General features: G+C 42.8%; 1 protein-coding gene across 4 annotated transcripts in view; it reads right to left on the bottom strand.

Annotated features, from left to right (window-relative positions):
• Positions 1 to 1,164: 1,164 nt before the first annotated feature.
• The window catches only part of COBL (cordon-bleu WH2 repeat protein), a 223,226-nt gene continuing 206,678 nt past the window's right edge, over positions 1,165 to 17,712 (bottom strand). Inside the window, exons 27-28 of one of the 4 annotated variants that reach the window (XR_015705259.1) lie at positions 16,908 to 16,991; positions 1,165 to 1,216 (exon numbers count right to left, since the gene is read on the bottom strand). The gene's annotated coding sequence lies outside the window, so the exon portion shown is untranslated. The remainder of the gene's footprint in view (positions 1,217 to 16,907; positions 16,992 to 17,712) is intronic. The other 3 variants (XR_015705263.1, XR_015705261.1, XR_015705262.1) reach the window with 3 other exon arrangements.

Here is a 17,712-nt window from a genome sequence, read left to right as displayed (position 1 = left end):
ATCCCTGTGCCTGGAGTAGCTCTGGAAGGCAGGAGGTACTACGGCCACTCACCAAGGGAAGGTTTGATGTGAGGAAGGGTAACAGAATCTAGAATTTGCATGTGCTGTCCCATTTTCCTATAAATGCTCATAATCACTTTGTTGTGATGAATGAGCTGTTCCACTGTTAAATGCTATCAGGCCATAAATCCTCATTCAGCAGGGAATTAATAGGTTCACGTGTTCAATATTAATATATTCCTTAGCTGACGCCAGGGCATTCGGAGCATGAGACATTTATTCCAGACAGATAGCAGTGAGATACTTCCAATTATTCCTAACAAGCAGACTTGACATTATGACATAGATTCTATAATTTAGAAGAAACTGTGAGTAGTAAGCTGTGGCGTCTGCTCTGCATTTGTTAAAAAGATATCCTAGATACTTGTAAGGCAGAACTGCAGAAATTTTGCTAACTATCAAAAAACCGGACACGCTACTAGCATGGCATTTAAATGGTAATTATTACTCACATCCCTAAGATCCTGAGAAGCCTGAACGGCACCATTTCAGTATCATGGTGTGGTGTGCTGTGACATACAGCTAACCTGAATAAAGCAACTCCTTTGGTGATAAAGCATTTCTAACCGAGAGCCCAGAGTCTTGCTCAAGTTGCCATGTTTAACATATTGCCAAATTTCAGTCGATACGGGATTACCATTTACGAGCCTGCAACACAACCAAAGGTACTGCAGCAGCTTGAAATGCCTCCACAAGGCAATGGACCCATGTTCTGGGTTGGGGTTCCTGGGGTCTGTTGTAATAACGTTGGAAGAGAGATGATGTGCCTTCAGAAGTAAACAGTACGGTCATTCTGGGATCAGCATCCATTCCTGAACACAGCAAGCGCATGTCCTTCATCCATACCACCACCACCACCCTTCTGAATTGCTAATGGGAAAAGGATGTCTTTGTGGAGTTTGCCACAAAAAACACATTCAGGGCTGGTTTTCAAAATACCTTCTTTTTCTCACCTGTGATGCTTTTCCATGGCTGCAGTCCCAGAAGAAGTGAACAAGGAATGATTGGCATATCTCTCTAGGACCGGCGGCGCATCCGTCTTACCATTGAATCGAGTATGTATATAAGGACCCTCTCATACTAACTATGCATCGACTAGATGCATTTTTGTCGATAAGTACAGTCAGTATTTACATGGGCATTCATTTTCTTCTGCCTGGAAGGAAAATGCTTTCAGAGTTTCTGGACAGAGTATCTGGAATTGCCAATTACACAGCACTATTTGGTCTTGTTAGAAAGTTGATCTAGCCTGCTATTTTCAGAGTCCCTGAAGAGAACAGTGCTGAGGATCTGGTGGCATGTAGCACCTGACCGACTGGGCCTTTGCACATAGCAGTGGTGGTACCGGATCAGACTAAGGCCCACCAGCCTGGTGTCCTACCTGTGAAGATGGCCAGTACGTAGATGTTTAGGAGAGAGCACAGCAGCAGGGCAAATGCAAAGTGGTGTTTCCTTCAGTAGTTCCCTGTTCAACAGGTTTCGTGCCTCAGGGATTCCCTGCATCAGAGTTATTTTCTTTTAATGTAATGTATTTTCCAATCACTTTTTGCACGGATGCAATTTTTTGGTCTTCACAAAATTCTGCGATTAAACTGGGGAACTACTTCTTATGAGTTGCATAACGTAGTATCTTTGTCTATTTGAAACCTGTTGCCTGCTATTCTTTTTGATATCTTCTGGCTGTTCTATCAGAAAAGAAATGAGGCACCATTCCCTGTCCATCTGTCCTCTCCCTGTTAGTCATCTCTTTGAAAGAAGGTGGCCTTCATGGGGTGGAGCCTGAGACATTAGCTCTGCTGAATCCCTCCCTCGTTCAGGCCCTCTTGCACTGCTTGAAAGATTTTGCACCGCCCTGCCTGTGGTGAGAGAAAACTTTTATCTACCTCTCCTTTTTCCTCGCAGGTACTTCTTAATTTCACATGCTGGGAGAAGATAATCTTTCTAACCAGCCAGAGCCAGAGCAGGTATCATGGGAAAAGAGAAGACAATAGGAGGGAAGAAGAGAATAGATTTCAGAAAGCATGCCAGAAATGGGAAAATCTTAGCCCAGACTCCCGCTTGGGGGCTTCCTCTATGGCAAAGGGAAGATGGAGGAAATGCAGCAGCTCCTTTTCCCTAACCCAGACCCACAGCTGTGGAAGGAGGCATTGCAAATGCATCAGAGTTTATCAGCTCCTGAAACAGACTCTCTCTGCTGATGGGTACCTAAAGAGGGAGTCTGGAATAGGCATCCAGGGAAAACGTCGCAAGATCTGTGCCCTGTAGGGAAACACAGGACATCCAGGGATGAAAACAGGGACAAGAGTATCTACAGAGATTCGCCTTGAGGTCTGCACTGTGCAAGGACCTATGAATTAAAGAAGGATGTGGGTTAAGCCATATCTCCGAATGAATTTGCTCTCTTTATGGAAGTTACCATCACCCAGAGCAGAAAGGAGCCTTTCACTGCAGGGCCTGCTGGGTCTACATTAACCTACTTCCATGCCAAAGCAAACATTATTCCCACAGGCCCCTCCGCAGTACGTGAGGAATACAGTTTCAAACCTGACCCTGCTCCAACCACTTTGGGCACCAAATGCAAGACTGCAGGCCAGCTTCTCAGCTGGTTCAGGCTGGCTCAGCTCCTTCAAAAATCGGTGGAGCTCCACTGCCACAATCTAATTGGGGTTTTGGCCCAATATCCAGCTCTTTAAGAAGGAAAGTTGTGGATGTGTTTACCAGTTGCAGACATCCCTTTTTTTTCTCCTTCTCCTCTCTCCCCTTTCCCTCTCCCTGCTGCAGCCATCTCCCCCTTGTCCTGTCAGCTACCAGAGCTCACATAGAGGGCATTGTTAGTTACACTTTACAGGGGGTGAAAAGCACTAAATCATGAGTTAGGAAAATAAAGCTCTTTTACCCTGCAGCAATCAGAGGCAAGCAATACTTCACCACTGAAACACAGCGTGTGCAATGGTGCATTTTAACTGGATTCCAGGGCACAGAAATATTTGCAGCTCTCGATCCTAAATTATACTCACATCCAATATCTCGGATTTTCATATTATTCAAACATAAAACTGTCACCACGTACATTTGGGGCTTAAATTATGTAGAGATGATATTTTATTGCATAGCGTTTGTTTCGCATCTCTGTGGAAACCTGGCAGCCACCCCACTGCTGAAGTCCAAAGGGGCAGTGACAATTTAGGAAAAAGCTGAGAAACAATCCAAGAAAACAAGCTACATATGCTTTGTTATCTAATTGGGTTTTTTTAATATTGGAGGGAAAAAATCGTGGAAGGAATCATGGTTAAATAAAAACTGACCTTGAGCAATTTGAACGATTGACCAAGCAGCAGCATAGGCTACTTTCACAGGAACTGACCTTCACTCTGATTAGGTTCCTGTTTGGGGTAGAGCTAACTCATGTGCGGCATTGCATAAGCTACCTGTAAGTGGTAGCACTTCAGCCTGGGGGAAAACTACTAGTTGTTGCTCCTGTGCAGCTACGGAGCAGGTAAAGGCAGGCAGGTGTGATGGCCTGGGCTTTTGGAGAGCAGGGAAAGGGATGCAGAAGCTCAGGACTTGACTGTGCCTTCTCCTCCCGTGCTAGCTGCAGAAGTGTGTGCACCGGGATGCGCAGTCGCAATGTCTCCTTAGCCCACTTGCGTTGGAAGGAGAGGTGCTGGGGGGGAAGGTAAGGCCAGAGACGGTGGGGGCAGGCCCTTTCTGACCTCTCCAGGTGGCACAGCAGCAGTCAGAAGAAGACATGAGTTCAAACACCTCTCCCTTGGCATAAAGGACATGTAGGGAATGAATTGCGACCCCCAAATGTGACCCCACCTCACCTCCATGAGCAGCACAGCTATTCTCCTGCACATGGCAGAACTAGATCAGTGAAGATGTTCTCAAGCCATGCAGGGGGCAAGCTTGCTGTCTGTGCCTGGGAGCTGTGTGCCAGACCACGTGGCTTTCACTTCTGTATTTTATCTGAGCTGGCATATCATGCCCAGTGTGAAATTTGATGGGAAATGACTCTGCATGAAGGGTCTTGTGTTTTGCTTGTTGTGTATGTGTGTGTCTTAAACTTTGGGTTGGGGAAAAGAATTAAATCATGCCTTAAAATGAAAAAAAAAACCAAACAAACCAAACCAAAACCAGGAATTTCATTATGACCGGACTTTGATAAAGTAAAAAAAAAAGCAAACAAGACAAATAATGTATAAACACCTCTCAACAACATTTCTTCCAGAGCAATAGAAAATTTTGTTAGCTGATGTTAATTTTCATGCTTCTGTGGGAGAAGTGAAAAAGGCATGCTGAAAGTGATATTTTTGAGATGCCACTAATAAAAATGCAGCATAAAAGTAGCACCTTAATTCTGTGTTCCTGCTGGAGAACACACTTTTTCAGCTCAGGTTTTTCCTGTCTCTGCACTCTGTGCACATAGCTATCACCAAATCTGCACTCCGAATTTCTGAGGCTAGCATAGCCAGCCTTTATCGAGACCAATTCATTTCCCAAACTACACTTCATACAATCAAGTTGCGCTAGCAGGGATCCAGTTTCTTTTTCTTGCCCTCACTTTTAGTTTTGGGTGGACGCTACCACAGATAAGCAACTGTTTTGGCATCCTCATGGGTCACAAAGGGACAGGATACCCAACAGGTCAGATGCTACAACCTGCCTGGAAACTCTGCATGTGCTGGTCCAGGGCACCCTCTGACTAGGTCGCTCGTTAGCCTTCGCTGGAAGAGGTTGTGTGAAATGGAAGCCCATCCCAGGCGACTCTTCTCCTGTCCCCCCTCCTGAGCATCTGGAAGAAGCCATTTAGACAGGGCACTGCCTGCCAGCGATTGTCCATGTCTTGCACGGTGCTTGTCTTAGTCAGTTCCTATTTCCGCGTGTGCTATGTCTGGAAAAGGATAGGAAAGCATGCCCTGGGCAGCTAGGGTAAAGCACAAGGAAGGTAGCTGGTGGTAATGGATGCCTCCAAAATGCAGGTGGAGTATTTTGAGCATGCGCTTACTGAGCCTGCTTCATATGCTCTGCATAACTAGTTCTTTCCGAGGGCGACTGCAGGCATTTCTCCTATTATCGGCTGCCCGTGCTTCCTTCGTTCAGCCATAGCCTCCTCAGATGCCACCTTTCTGAAGAACATCCCACCCTCCCAAGCATTCCTGCTTAGCGCTTCCTTGTTCCCCACAATTTCTATTTTGAGGGTGGAAGGCTCCCTGCTCAACCCCCTCTCTCCCATCTTGACGTTGGGGTTTTGAGGGGATGGGAGGGTACCTGAGCTTCCCTCTGTCTCTGCTGCAGCCCTGCAGAACCAGCTCTGGACACGGCAGATCTGCCTGCCCCGTGGTACTAACCCGCACCTTCTCCCTGGTGGAAAAGCCTATTCTCATTGCAGAACAAGAGCGTTTCCACGTCTGCTGCTCTGCGCTTCCCTTGCTTCTCCCCAGAACGAGTGTAACTGTGGGGGAGGGAGGCACAGAAAAAGCACTCCCTTCCACACGGAGGATATGCAGGCACTTCATGCTTTTGTTATATAAAATTTTAAGAGCGGCTTTGCAAATATTCAGCACTGATGTGACATCTACGAAGGTGGAAAGGCTCTGAAAGAAGAGCCCTGGGCCAAACATATATCAGGGTAAGAGAGGAAGGGGGAAGGAACATGTGTAAATCTGTTAAGCATCCTGTGTTATCTTCCATTGATATTTGTATGTAGAGCACATATATTTGTGAAGTGTAAAACACTAGTAGAGGAATGGCCTCAGAAAGATGTCTCTAGATGCATATTTGTTTTTTTAAAGAGAGTACATAGCTATAAAACTCTCTAGCCAATTTTTTATTATTATTTTGTTAGACTGCCTGTGCATTTCTTTGCAAAACGAGCTAATAAAGCTAAGAAAACTGATGACACTGGTGCTTGGACAGCTATCAGAGGAAAACAATAAAGTATTAGTGTAGAGAGAGAACTGAAACATTTCCAGAACTCCATTAACAGAATGAGAAGTGGTTTCAGAGAAGATGAGCTTCTATATTAGGAAAGCTTTACTTATTTCCTCTGAGGTTCTGCCAGTCCCATGGGAAAAGAAAAGGCAGTGGTGGGGGTAGGAAAAGAAGAGCAGCAAACAGGCAGGAATTAAGAGGATGATGTGGAGAAAAATACTTTGCCACTGTTTATGCAGGATAAAAAGGGCACGAGAAGAGCTTTCTTTAAGTAGCACCTGCCGCACAGTTCTCTGCTGGCCTCCCAGGATTGGGACCAGATGGGAGACAACATTTATCGTCCCTCGAGTCAGCGGTGCAGCCTAAGCACAGAGGGATTACACCACCTACCTACGCACACCCACACCGCGGTGTAAGCACGGCAGCAGGGATGGGAAGCTGCAAAGAAAGCGCGCACACACACACACACACACACACACACACACACACACGAGAGGGGGGGCAGGACAGCACAGCAATAAGAAGTTAGTGGAGAAGTGCCCTTTTAATGACTGAGCTGTAGCAGCAGGAACTGCTAGAAGCTAAAGTGACAGCAGCAATTAAAGACAAGAACAGCCAACATCTGTTGATAAGATGTGCTGTTGCAAGTGAGATGTGTTTACAATAGCTGAAAGAGATTAGAAGAAAATTTCTACTCCTCCCTGCTTACTACGTTTGACAGGTCCCTTGATATTTTAAGTTTTAATGTCTTTACTCTTTAGTTAGTCAGTTCTCCTTGTTTGTGCAAGTCCTATTCATGACAGTGTGTAAAAGAAAACTTTAGAAAGACAGGCAGATATGATTGTAACCCCTTCCCTCCCAAAGAGATGGATTTGCAGGTGGTCATATTTCTAGTTCACTCTTTGAAAAAAAAGGGGAATTTAATTTCTAGTTGATGTCTTTTATGTAGGAAAGAGGAGCTATGGCAAAGAAAAACATCTTACAAAAATGCAAGAATCATGGAGGGGAGAGGTGGAAACTGTTTATTATAGTAATAGAGAGATCATAATTTGCTGTACAATCAAAGCATGGCATCACAATTAACACCTATACAACATCAGCCTCTGTGAGCTGTCTCCAGTCTCATCCACTGCTTTCCTCTGTCTTGGTTACCCATGCTCATCAATCTGTCCATTGGACATGGATAAATTTATGGCAGCTTGGTTTGCTGGGATTTTATGCCTCATTTACATGGACGTAAGCCACCAGGCAAGCTACAATGGTAACTTTGCAATCAACACATCAGTGCATGGGGCAGGGGCAGGAAAGAAGTGAGATGCAATCAAAATACGATACGAAGTGTAGCAGCTCAGCATACAAAAAAACTTCCCTTATACTGCAAAACAGCACAGGCTCCTGCAAACCCAGAACAGAGAATCCCTCTATGGTCGCCATGAGGGACCGGACATCCAACAGCGGACTCCTACAGTGGATGGATCAGCAGGACCCAAGAATGAAACCGTTGTTGCCGGAAACCTATGAGGTCCCAGGCTTCTGATGAAGCATTTCCCACCCAGTCCCTACAATACCTCAGCTGAATATTTGTAATGGCCCTGCTTTTCAGCTACGTGTTTCTACCTCCCAATAATAAGAGTATTAATTAATTAGCTCTCCCACCTGCCTAGGAACGAGAACAAAGACCAATGAGGGAGGATGCTGTGGAGGAATGCAAATACAATAATGAAAGAATCAGTGCAAGGAAGGTGGGATTTAATATGTGGATTTAAGTCTGTCCTTGTTAAAGACAGCAAGGAAAACCGTACTGCTATAGATGTGTAAAGGGGCCTACCAGATTAAAGGCAAAACTCCACATCAGACAGTTGTAAAAGGGAAATTCTGACTGAGTTTTTGCTCAAACGGCTGCTTGAACACAGTACGCATTTTTCAGTCCTGCTTCGGTACAGATGGACTGGATTTGACATCTGGTGGAAAGAATCCATGTATCTTCCTCAATTACGCAACTCCTGGGTGACCATGAAGCTCTGGTCTGATGTGGCCTCTGTGGTGCTCATCACTATATATCTTCATAATTTCTGAAATTCTTTACAGATGTCAACAACTCTAATGTCTTCCAGCCGTCAATGAGTTGCCCCAGAATGAGAGGCTTCATTCTCCACCCAAATCCGGAGCTGGACAGCATGAGTTTAAACACAAGAGATGGAAGAGTCGCAGCTTTCCCAGGCTAGTTCACAGTTCAGTGGCAGACTACTCAAAAAAGCCGAACAGCGGAAACAGAAAACAGTTTCTTCCTTGTATGATGATTAGTTCTTAGACCTTGCAGCCTGTTCTGCAGACTTTACATATTTGTGTTGTGTTGTGGTTAAGTCCTCAAACAACCTCAGTAATTAGTCATCTAGATTCTGTAGCAATTTTTAGGAACTTCTCACTAAAGGCCTTTAGGTGGAAGGGCATTCCCTCACAAGCCTCTTCCATTTGTATATGCTGGAAAACTCTCCCTAACCTCTCCTATGAAATTTTACGTAAAAGAACAGACTTTATTCCTTCTTACCTTTATAGGGGTTAGAAGGGTGAGCAAATTGCAGGTCTTTTTGCACATTATATAGGAGAGAGCAGGTCCAGGATATTCTGGTTCCAAACAGACATAATCATAGAGGCTTTCTTTCAACAGCTCTTTATTTTTCTCCCCAGCTTACAATTAGCTAAAAGGAGTCCAGGTACCAAACCTGTGGTCCAGCAGAGAGAACAGCCATAGCTAGGAGGATTTCCTCCCACATGTTGCTAAAAGGCAGCTCAAATCTACCTGAGTGGAAAAGAAAATCTCCTGAATAGGAGATTCAAGATGATACTAAAACTCTGAGCATAAAACCTTACCAGTCCCTCTAGACAACTAAAGGAAAGTCCTTTTTCTTTATTCCTGGTAACATACGTTTATATTAGATAATATCTGATATCCACTGGATCATATGATTTTGGCAGTAGGATAATCAAAGGTAAATGCAAGGCAGTGGAAGGATAATTCAGGCAAAACCAAACAGGTGAGCTTTTCAGTCCTTCGTTTACCGTTAGACAACTGAACGCTGCCTACCCTTAAAAGAAACTTTAGTATTCAGCTCAAATAGCAAGTACCTGTGCTTCTTGTATCCTTATGCTTTTTAAAGCTGCTGACCCTACTTTAATGGAAGTGCATAAGGAATTTTCCTTCACTTTTGGTGGAGGGAAGGCCTTGTAATTTACAGAATTTCCTTGTAATTTACAGAAACAAATCTAGGCTCCCTCATACTCAGGCACAATTTCTGAGCAGATAGCTGACCTCATTTCCCTAGGCAGTTTTCTGACAGATAGGGAGCAATGTACCTGTAGGTTCCTCAAGCTTCTTTTCATTAGCGTGTCTAGCAGTTTAGTATTACATGGTGCAGCGGGTTCATTGGGAACGAAAGTGCAACCAGCATATAGGTGAGCTCTGTCCTATCATGTAAGCCAGGTTATAATGAATCACACATTTACGACCCAGTAAAACCCTCACACTGCCTACTTTATTTTAAAGCTTGGTTTTGAGGCATATATGCTTAGCATTGTCCTTTAGGAGGAGTAAAAATTGATTGCTCTTTTTATTAGCCTTGCAAAGCTGCTCTGACACCAGGCTCCTGGACAGGGACAGGCTGAGCAACACTCGGCACGGCTGGGAGGCAGTGACACAGAAATAACTTCAAAGTCTATTTTCCTTCCATCTTGGGACCATTTCACACAGGTCTTCGCAATAATACTGTAGTGACCTACACTGGCAATTACCAGCTCCAATGGATGGCAGATTTCAGGTTTGTGGATGTTGCCAGGACATAGGCAAACTTCGTGGTGCCCCAGGCATACAGTGCATGTAAAATGAGCTAAATCAGCACCATGCATAGTTACCTCATTCCTGCCCAGCCTTCTTGTAAGAAATCAATTAGACCTAACTTTTGATCGAGTTGCAATACATATAGCTGGCGCAACACATGCAAAAGTGCATGTGAAGTTGCCTGAAAGGACTAACAAGACAAAACATCCCACTGATTTGCAGTGAAAGTATTTTTACACTGCTTTGCACACAGATGAATAGAGATGTGATGGAGAAGAGGTGGAATGATGGAGAGGCAAGCCAAAAGTAGATGAGTTTGTGACCTGTGATCTGAAAGACTGAAACTTATTTTTATTTCAGGAACATAAAATGGTCACAAGTAGACTTCTTTCGTTACTCAAACCACAAGGCATTGTATTAAATATACTTAGAGCTTCTTCAGTATAATTTCTTAGTTGTTTTTCTTGAAGGTTGTTTTGAATTTCAGGAGAGAAACCATTTTTCAAAACACGGATGGTAAAATACACAGGGAAAATGAGGAGGTTTTGAAATAATTCACTTAAGAAGGAGTATTTAAATATTTTTTTCTTTCTGAATACATTACTTACAACAGGCATACAGCTCATGGAGGTGAGGTGATTATGAGTACCAAATCATCTCCATTGAGTTCAACTGAATTAGACATCCTGCTGGCTGTATTCCTGTGCTTAGACATTTACAGGGTTGGGCTGTTGCCTAGGGAATTGGCCTCATTAGGAAACTGTATCATATATAACTGTGACTATGAAGTAATTTATACAAACCACGACTGGCTATTCTTCTATATCGCAGAACAAGAGAAATCCCACTTGTGCCAACTCTTATTTAACTTTGGTGTTAGAACATTGGATGGGCAACAGAGAAAGGATGTGTCACATCAGTTACAGCCATAGTAATGATAAGGAATTGTTAAACATTCCATATTTCACAGAGAAAAGAACTTCAGTCTAGAAATACTAGGATTATATGAGAGAGTGTCTCAGATAGCACATACTTCTCTTCATTTTATTCAGTGAAAGTGCCTCTAAGCAGATGAGGACATCTAAATAAAAGCATTAGTTATGCCAACAGAAGTAAGATGTGTGTATATATGTGTGTATATATATATATATGGTTCTATACACACACACACATACATATATCAATCATTTTTTTTTAATTTAGCATTAATTTAAAATGCCTAGAGACATTTTCATTTCTTTAAAAAAAAAAACCAAAACAAAGCACAAACCTTCATCTGAGTCCAAGACTGGAAATTGTACAACAATCCAATTTCTATCCAAGTCAGAACCTGGATGGTGTTGGTTTTTGCAAAGCTTTTATACTTGCATACACACAATGTTTTATATAAACACATATTTTTTCAAAAGAATCTATTTAAACTAGGTTGAACTAAATCACTCATAAACCAAATGACATTTTTTAAAATCGATGTAAGAACAACTTTGTTGTGTAGGCAAGCCCTTAAGAAGTGTCAAATGTGGGAAGCAGAGACTGTAGATGTATTTATCTGATAGTGTTAGCAGAGAGGTCTTCAACACTGCTATTAGTTTAGAGCAGTAATTTGTTGACATGTCTAACTTTTGGAAGGGATAAGTCTCTACTCAAAGCTAGCAATCTTCTGACTTGCCATCAGACAGAAAAATGAAGCATTATACATTTTTAAACTTGTTAAGATTCCTTTAGCCTAGTATGTAGGCATGGATAAATGAGCATAACTACCACATACTTAACTTACTACCTGGCCTTTACATCCACCAAAAAATGTAAGTACCTGTCACCTCAAAGAGCACAACAGTTCCGTTTAAATCTACAATTACCGGGTGCCAGCCTCATTGCCAACTGCTGGATAGGAAAGCTGGTTAATGAAAACAATACTGGTACAGAAATATTATGTAAATGCATCTATAATATAAATACCACAATACTGACAGCAGACCTGCAAATGAACATGAAGAGATTTCTCTGTCAACATTATAAAATAAGATCGCTGAACGAAAGACCGCCATACACCTGGGTTTGCCAGCTGTGCTACGGCACATGCTTCTGGTGTTGTATAGCTCATATACAATATTCTGGGGCTTTTGGGAAGTGGCTCATGTGTAGACTGGTATATGCAGTGCACGGGCAGACGTTACTGTTAGGGAAACATACACACTTATATAATTGTGATTCTTCCCGTGGGCATTTAGTGCTGAGCTCTCAGAGGAGTTTTTGATGCAGCAGGTGCAGAGATAAAGGACTTTCTCTGGTAGGACATCTGCTCAATGTGATTGCCAGTCAGTGGCTTTCTCTCCTCCATGCACAGTCATATTCTGGCCAGCCGAGGGATGGACTTCTCCTGGCGTTTACTCTCCACTGTGTCCAAAATCCTGCAGCTTTACTCTTTTTGATATTTATCAAGACCTGCCTTCCTCTGAAGACTTGCCGTATGTGGTAGGCTTTTCCCCTCCCCAGATAGGAACTTCCCGATTAGACTTTTCTTTCCCATATTGTTTCATGAATTGTCTTCTGCTGGAGGAAAGCCAGGCAAGGTTCCTAGCCCTTTGCTTTGGGGCAAAGAGATCTTCAGAGAGCAGCACTTGGAAAGTCTCCGCAGCAGGAGCAAGCTGTGATGTGGATTTTGTGCCCGTTTCATAATTCTGCCTGTAAGATCCTCAGATAATCTAATCTTCCCAGAGAAAGATAGGGTGTCAGTGCGAATATTTGAATTCCACCAATTAAAAAAGGAGAAAGTCCATGATACCTGGGCTAAACATATTAAAGGTGTGGGGAGATTTGCAGGGGAGATAAGCTGATAAGCAGTAGCTTTATGAAGTAAGAAGGAAGCCAGAAACAGGAAAAGATCTACACGGAGTGGCACTAATGAAAAATAAAGGTTTGTTGTAAGGGTTGAACAGGTTGTGAAGAGCTGACCTTAAAAATCGCCTCGTTTCAGGACTTAGGCTTTTGATTTTATAATTTGCGGTATTAACATATATTGAACAAAAAAAATTCCTAAATTATACCCCTGTTTATCATTAATAGGATTATACTAGTAAATTTGCATTATGATGTGAATAAAACTAATAACAATGTCAGCGCTTCACCATCCCATTTCAACATGAAGAGGAGCACGAAGGCTCTGAGCATCTGGTTAGTTTCTCATGCACATCCTAACCACCTTCGAGATGCAGCTTCTGCATACGGGAACTGATTGCCCTGCTCTTCTCTGCTTGTTTCCATGTAACTGTCACCTGTAGCAGGCACACTTGGATGAAAAAGAAGAAAAAAACCAAAACCCAGAAGCACAGTACTTGGACTGCCCTCTTGCTTTTTTTCCACCCTTCCAGTCAGGCATGATTTTAACAGGTTCTATCTTGAGAAGTACTAAATCCAGAAACCAGTATTTTATGCCATCTGGAAGCTTGATATCCTTGTTTTTCAAATGGCTTACAAAAATATATCTAATTCTAAATACTCAGAAATTATGGGCTGCTAAAATCCAATTTGGAGCAGAATAAAAACTAATTGAACAAGGTAAATAGAACAGCTAATCTATTGCAATGCACTGGGTGACTGGGGGAATCAACACAAGAGAGATGTCTGAGACCTGCTGATGGACTGGAAGAAAGAAGACGTTTTCCAGAAAGAAACACAACATGAAAATGTAGAAATGCTTGTGTAGCACCTGGAAAGAGTAAGGAGAGCTGGGCAGGGTGTAAGACTCAGGGCAGGCAATGAGGGTGTTTTGCAGCAGCACTTGGGAGCAGGCACTAGTGTCTAGCAGAGTGGGGGAGCCAGCAAAAAGGCTCAAGTGGGGAGATGGTAGCGTTCTTATTGCAAAATGCCAAGCAGATTTAAATAGGAGAAGAGGTGAGAGCTGCAGAGACTGGCAAGAGAGGCTTGGTAATAGTACCAGCAGACTGATGAAGCAGGCTTTTGGCCAACCTCCTCCCCAGCCAGGAGAGCGGCAACTTCAGGGGCTGCAAGGATGCCCTGCTGCTGCTCTGCAGCCGAAGGGAGAGAGTCCTTTGCCTTGGGTGCTAGGAAGGACTCCAGTACAAAAACTAGCTTCTCAAGCTTGGCACTGGGTTTAAAGCTTCAGTGAATATTTATCTTTAGAGTGTGTGTGTATAAACGTGTGGATATATACACACACACATGCTTTTTGTTCTCTTTCTTTTCAGAGTTGCAGTAAAAATAAATGGCATTGCCAGCTATCTTTCACCTTACTGCCTTCTCAAAGATATGCACCAGTGGTTCCATGGCACATCCACAACAAGTACTGATGGCGAAAGAAAGGCAAAAAGTATGCACAGTAGAAATAAATTAAAAAAAAAAATCAAATAAAGGAAGGACTCATCGTCTCTACCCTGTAATTCTTGGGTGTAATATAAAATCAAACTTCTGTTCCTGGATAAAAATATTTGCAATGCAACTTCTGAAAAATAAATGAAAATGAGGACTATTAACAGTTACATAATGGACGGGGGAAAAATAATTCTGGCTGCAATTGTGAGGAGTTTTCAAAAACTTGGCGACAGAAGGGAATTTTCCACTGTCTGATGTCTTAGGGAGTCATTGTGGAAGCGTAGGAGATTTGGGTTGGGAACGTCTCTTGGTATTGCAACCAATTACAACTTGGAACTAACCTAATCCAAAGCAAGCTGTATGCAGCCCTTTTGCAAAGTTTGAATCTGCTATACTAATTAAGCATTTTCAAAGAAATACATTAGACACACGCAGATTGAGGGAAAGGACCCTGACTTCTATGAATGGGCTAATCTTGCCCCCTGCAAAGGAAAGGGATTTTTCCCACTGCTTCGTCTGGAAGGAGAAATCTCCACCCTTACAGCTGCAGCAGACCTTCCAAACTTGACCAAATATTAATTTAAAAAATAAATCATTGATCCGTAAATACATCCCCAGATGTTCATATTGAATTTGCAGTATTCAGCATGCTGAGCTTAATTGTCCATTCAAATCACCTGAACTGAGGAGTGCTCTGCTTAAGGGAGTCACCATATGCCAATATAAAACCTGTGTTAAGTGACTGGAGAATCAAGCCTACGCTGTTTTATTTTACATTGCTATGCATTGCTCTAATCTGAGGGAGAAATAATTGCAAACGTTTTAACTGTGAAAGAATAAGGAGTCATAAAACCTTCAATCATATTTTAATATGCAGTCACACTCTACTTTCATAAATAGGAATTGGAATAATTACAAAGACATCATTTTTAATTGTCACTCATCATTCAGTTGACTCCTTAAGTAGAACACACATTTAATTAATGCCTTAGATTTTAGCGTCAATTACCACATTAGATGTTCTCCCATATTCATTCCATCTGCTGCAAGTAAATACATTACCACTGCACAGTTATACACCCATATAGGAACCTGATCACAAATTTTCCTGCCTCCTCATGACCTCTTGTACAGTGAGTGGAAAATTTGCAAAACATAGGCACAAAAAATAAGTTTTGGCTTGAAATTAGGGATATTTTCTTATAAGCATAAGGAATTTGCTCAACTCACAGGTATTGGTTTAGCTAAGAATGATATGTTGCGCTTAATGAAGATGCAGAGCGTGTTTAGGCTCTGAGATGCCAGTATAAGCATCTCTGGATTAGCCAGCACACAGGGTATAGGACATCATTTTGTTATTTCATCATTTCAAGTCCTTTTTCAGCTCTTTTATATTTTTGATAGCCAGCTTGATTTAAAGACATCAGGTGATTTAGATTTGACTGTGTTCTTCCATAAATTGCACCAACAATTAATTACACTCATTGTTAAACAGTTAGACAGATCAGCATTGGCAAAGTCTTCCCAGCCATTCTTGTTGCCCTTTTCTGACCTTTTCCAACTTTTCGGTGCACTTTTTCTAGTGTAAATCCTCAGTCTTTCAGCTGCAGTCTTTGTATTGCCTCAGGCAGCCACGGGAATCTCTCTCCCCTGCTCCAGCTCAGTGCCCCCCAGCTCGCTCATCCACCTTAGGACTCTCATGTGCCTTCTTAACAGCAACATCGCACTTGGAGACCCAGTCAGGTTAGCTGTGTGCCACTATTCCTCGTCTTTGTTCAGGTCACTGTGCTCCTGAATACTGCCTCCAAGCAATCTGCCTGCTTTATTCCTGTGGTATACAGGAGTAATCCCTTGGCAGTGGGAGCAGGCACTGCTAATCAGCCTGCCTTACCCGGCAAGGAGCCTGGCGCAGGGTCAAGGCTAAGGCAGCCCCCAGCCTGGTACCCAGCACACACGCACCGTGCATCAACCCCACAGGCAATGGTTGTTACGCTGCTATCGGGAAATGCTCATGGCAGCTCGAATGGGGAGAAAAAAGAAGGAGAATATACAGGTGACCCTAATTTGTTCTGGTCCAAGACAGAGGCAAAGGGAAGACAGAAATATCCCAGGTGGAGGAGGATGGTCTGAACATACTGATATCGCTCAACAAAACTTTCTCCCTGAAGAGCGCTTCAATACAGGACGCTGACCATTGACATCTCTTGCACTGAGGCCCTACTTCATGCAAAAGATCAGCTTCACCAACCCGTCTCTCTGTGGCAGAACTTGGAGGCCTTTCAATTCCCATTCCTACTTTCTCACACCCCACAGAGAGCACTGCGCTGACCTCTGAGCATCGCCAGCACAGACCAGGGGGTACCCAAGGCTTTCAGCTCCCCAGGAATCTGCCTGAAGCTAGCCTGCCGGACTGCTCACAAACATTTTCTGGGCCATTTACTGCTGCCCTGAAGTTTTTTCAAGTATCCACGGCTTTAGGTGTACGTATCCACATGGTCGATATGTCCTGGGAACATTTCTGCAGGGAGCAGGTAATGATGGTCTTTACCCCAGTGATTACAAGGTGTCAGGAGGGAAAGGAATGTGAACCCGGATGGCTCCCCCAAGGTGCCAGAGGCACACTGACAATTGCCTCCCCAAACACAACACCAAATACTTGTGTTCATCATAGTTAGCTTCTCCTCTCGGATGCAGTTATTTCCTCTAGCAAACAGTCCAGATGAGTGAAAATCCCACACTTACTTACCCACGGTCGTCTGTTGAAGTAGCATCCCCAAACTGATAATCTCTATTATGACTTCCCCAGCATCTGCCCATTGGGTGGAATGACCTGAAAATCGGGAAGAACAATAAGCCCCGGGATCCCAATCAGCACTGGCACTCTTAATTGCTGCCCTGCACAATGGGCTGCTGTGTTACCCCTGCTAAGGACTACCCTGGGAACACTGTCATCTTCTGAGTAGTCATCTTGGTCTTTTAAAGTCACCTTAAATAACTAAATAGTATGACTTAAGCATTTGCTCGAGTACCTTGTAATTTCCTAGATTAAGACAGACTGCACATGTTGCAGAGATAATATCTAGTTCTTTAAAACAGGGCCTTAACTTACTTCATCGGTCATATAATTTTAAAATAATAGGACAGACTTGGACATTCATTTAAAAAATGAATACCCAAAACATTAAAAATAAATACCTATCAAGGTGATATTTTATAGTAATGATGCATTTAGAAATTTTTATAGGGTTAAAAGGGTATTACAATCTCGACATGATGGTCCTATAAATGATAGTACTGTGTGGAATAAGTACTTTATGAGAGAATGCTGAAAATGGGCATGAACTGTGGATGTAAGCAAGATACTGGCTTGATGAACTTTGTAGCAATTAAGTATTAATTGAACTAATTTAATAAACCTTTATAAATAACAAGTTCAGCCTTATTTGAAAACACAGTTTCCTTTAGAAGAGTTTCATGAGCAACTGAATACCATGGACCACCATTTCAGATGAACAGCTATGAAAATGCATGTCTCCTAAGGAATTCAGAAA

Source organism: Nipponia nippon, unplaced genomic scaffold, assembly GCF_047370975.1.
Source record: "Nipponia nippon isolate SJK-2023a ecotype South Korea unplaced genomic scaffold, ASM4737097v1 scaffold_1, whole genome shotgun sequence".
NCBI lineage: Eukaryota > Metazoa > Chordata > Aves > Pelecaniformes > Threskiornithidae > Nipponia > Nipponia nippon.
This window is presented reverse-complemented; position numbering and strand designations above follow the sequence as displayed.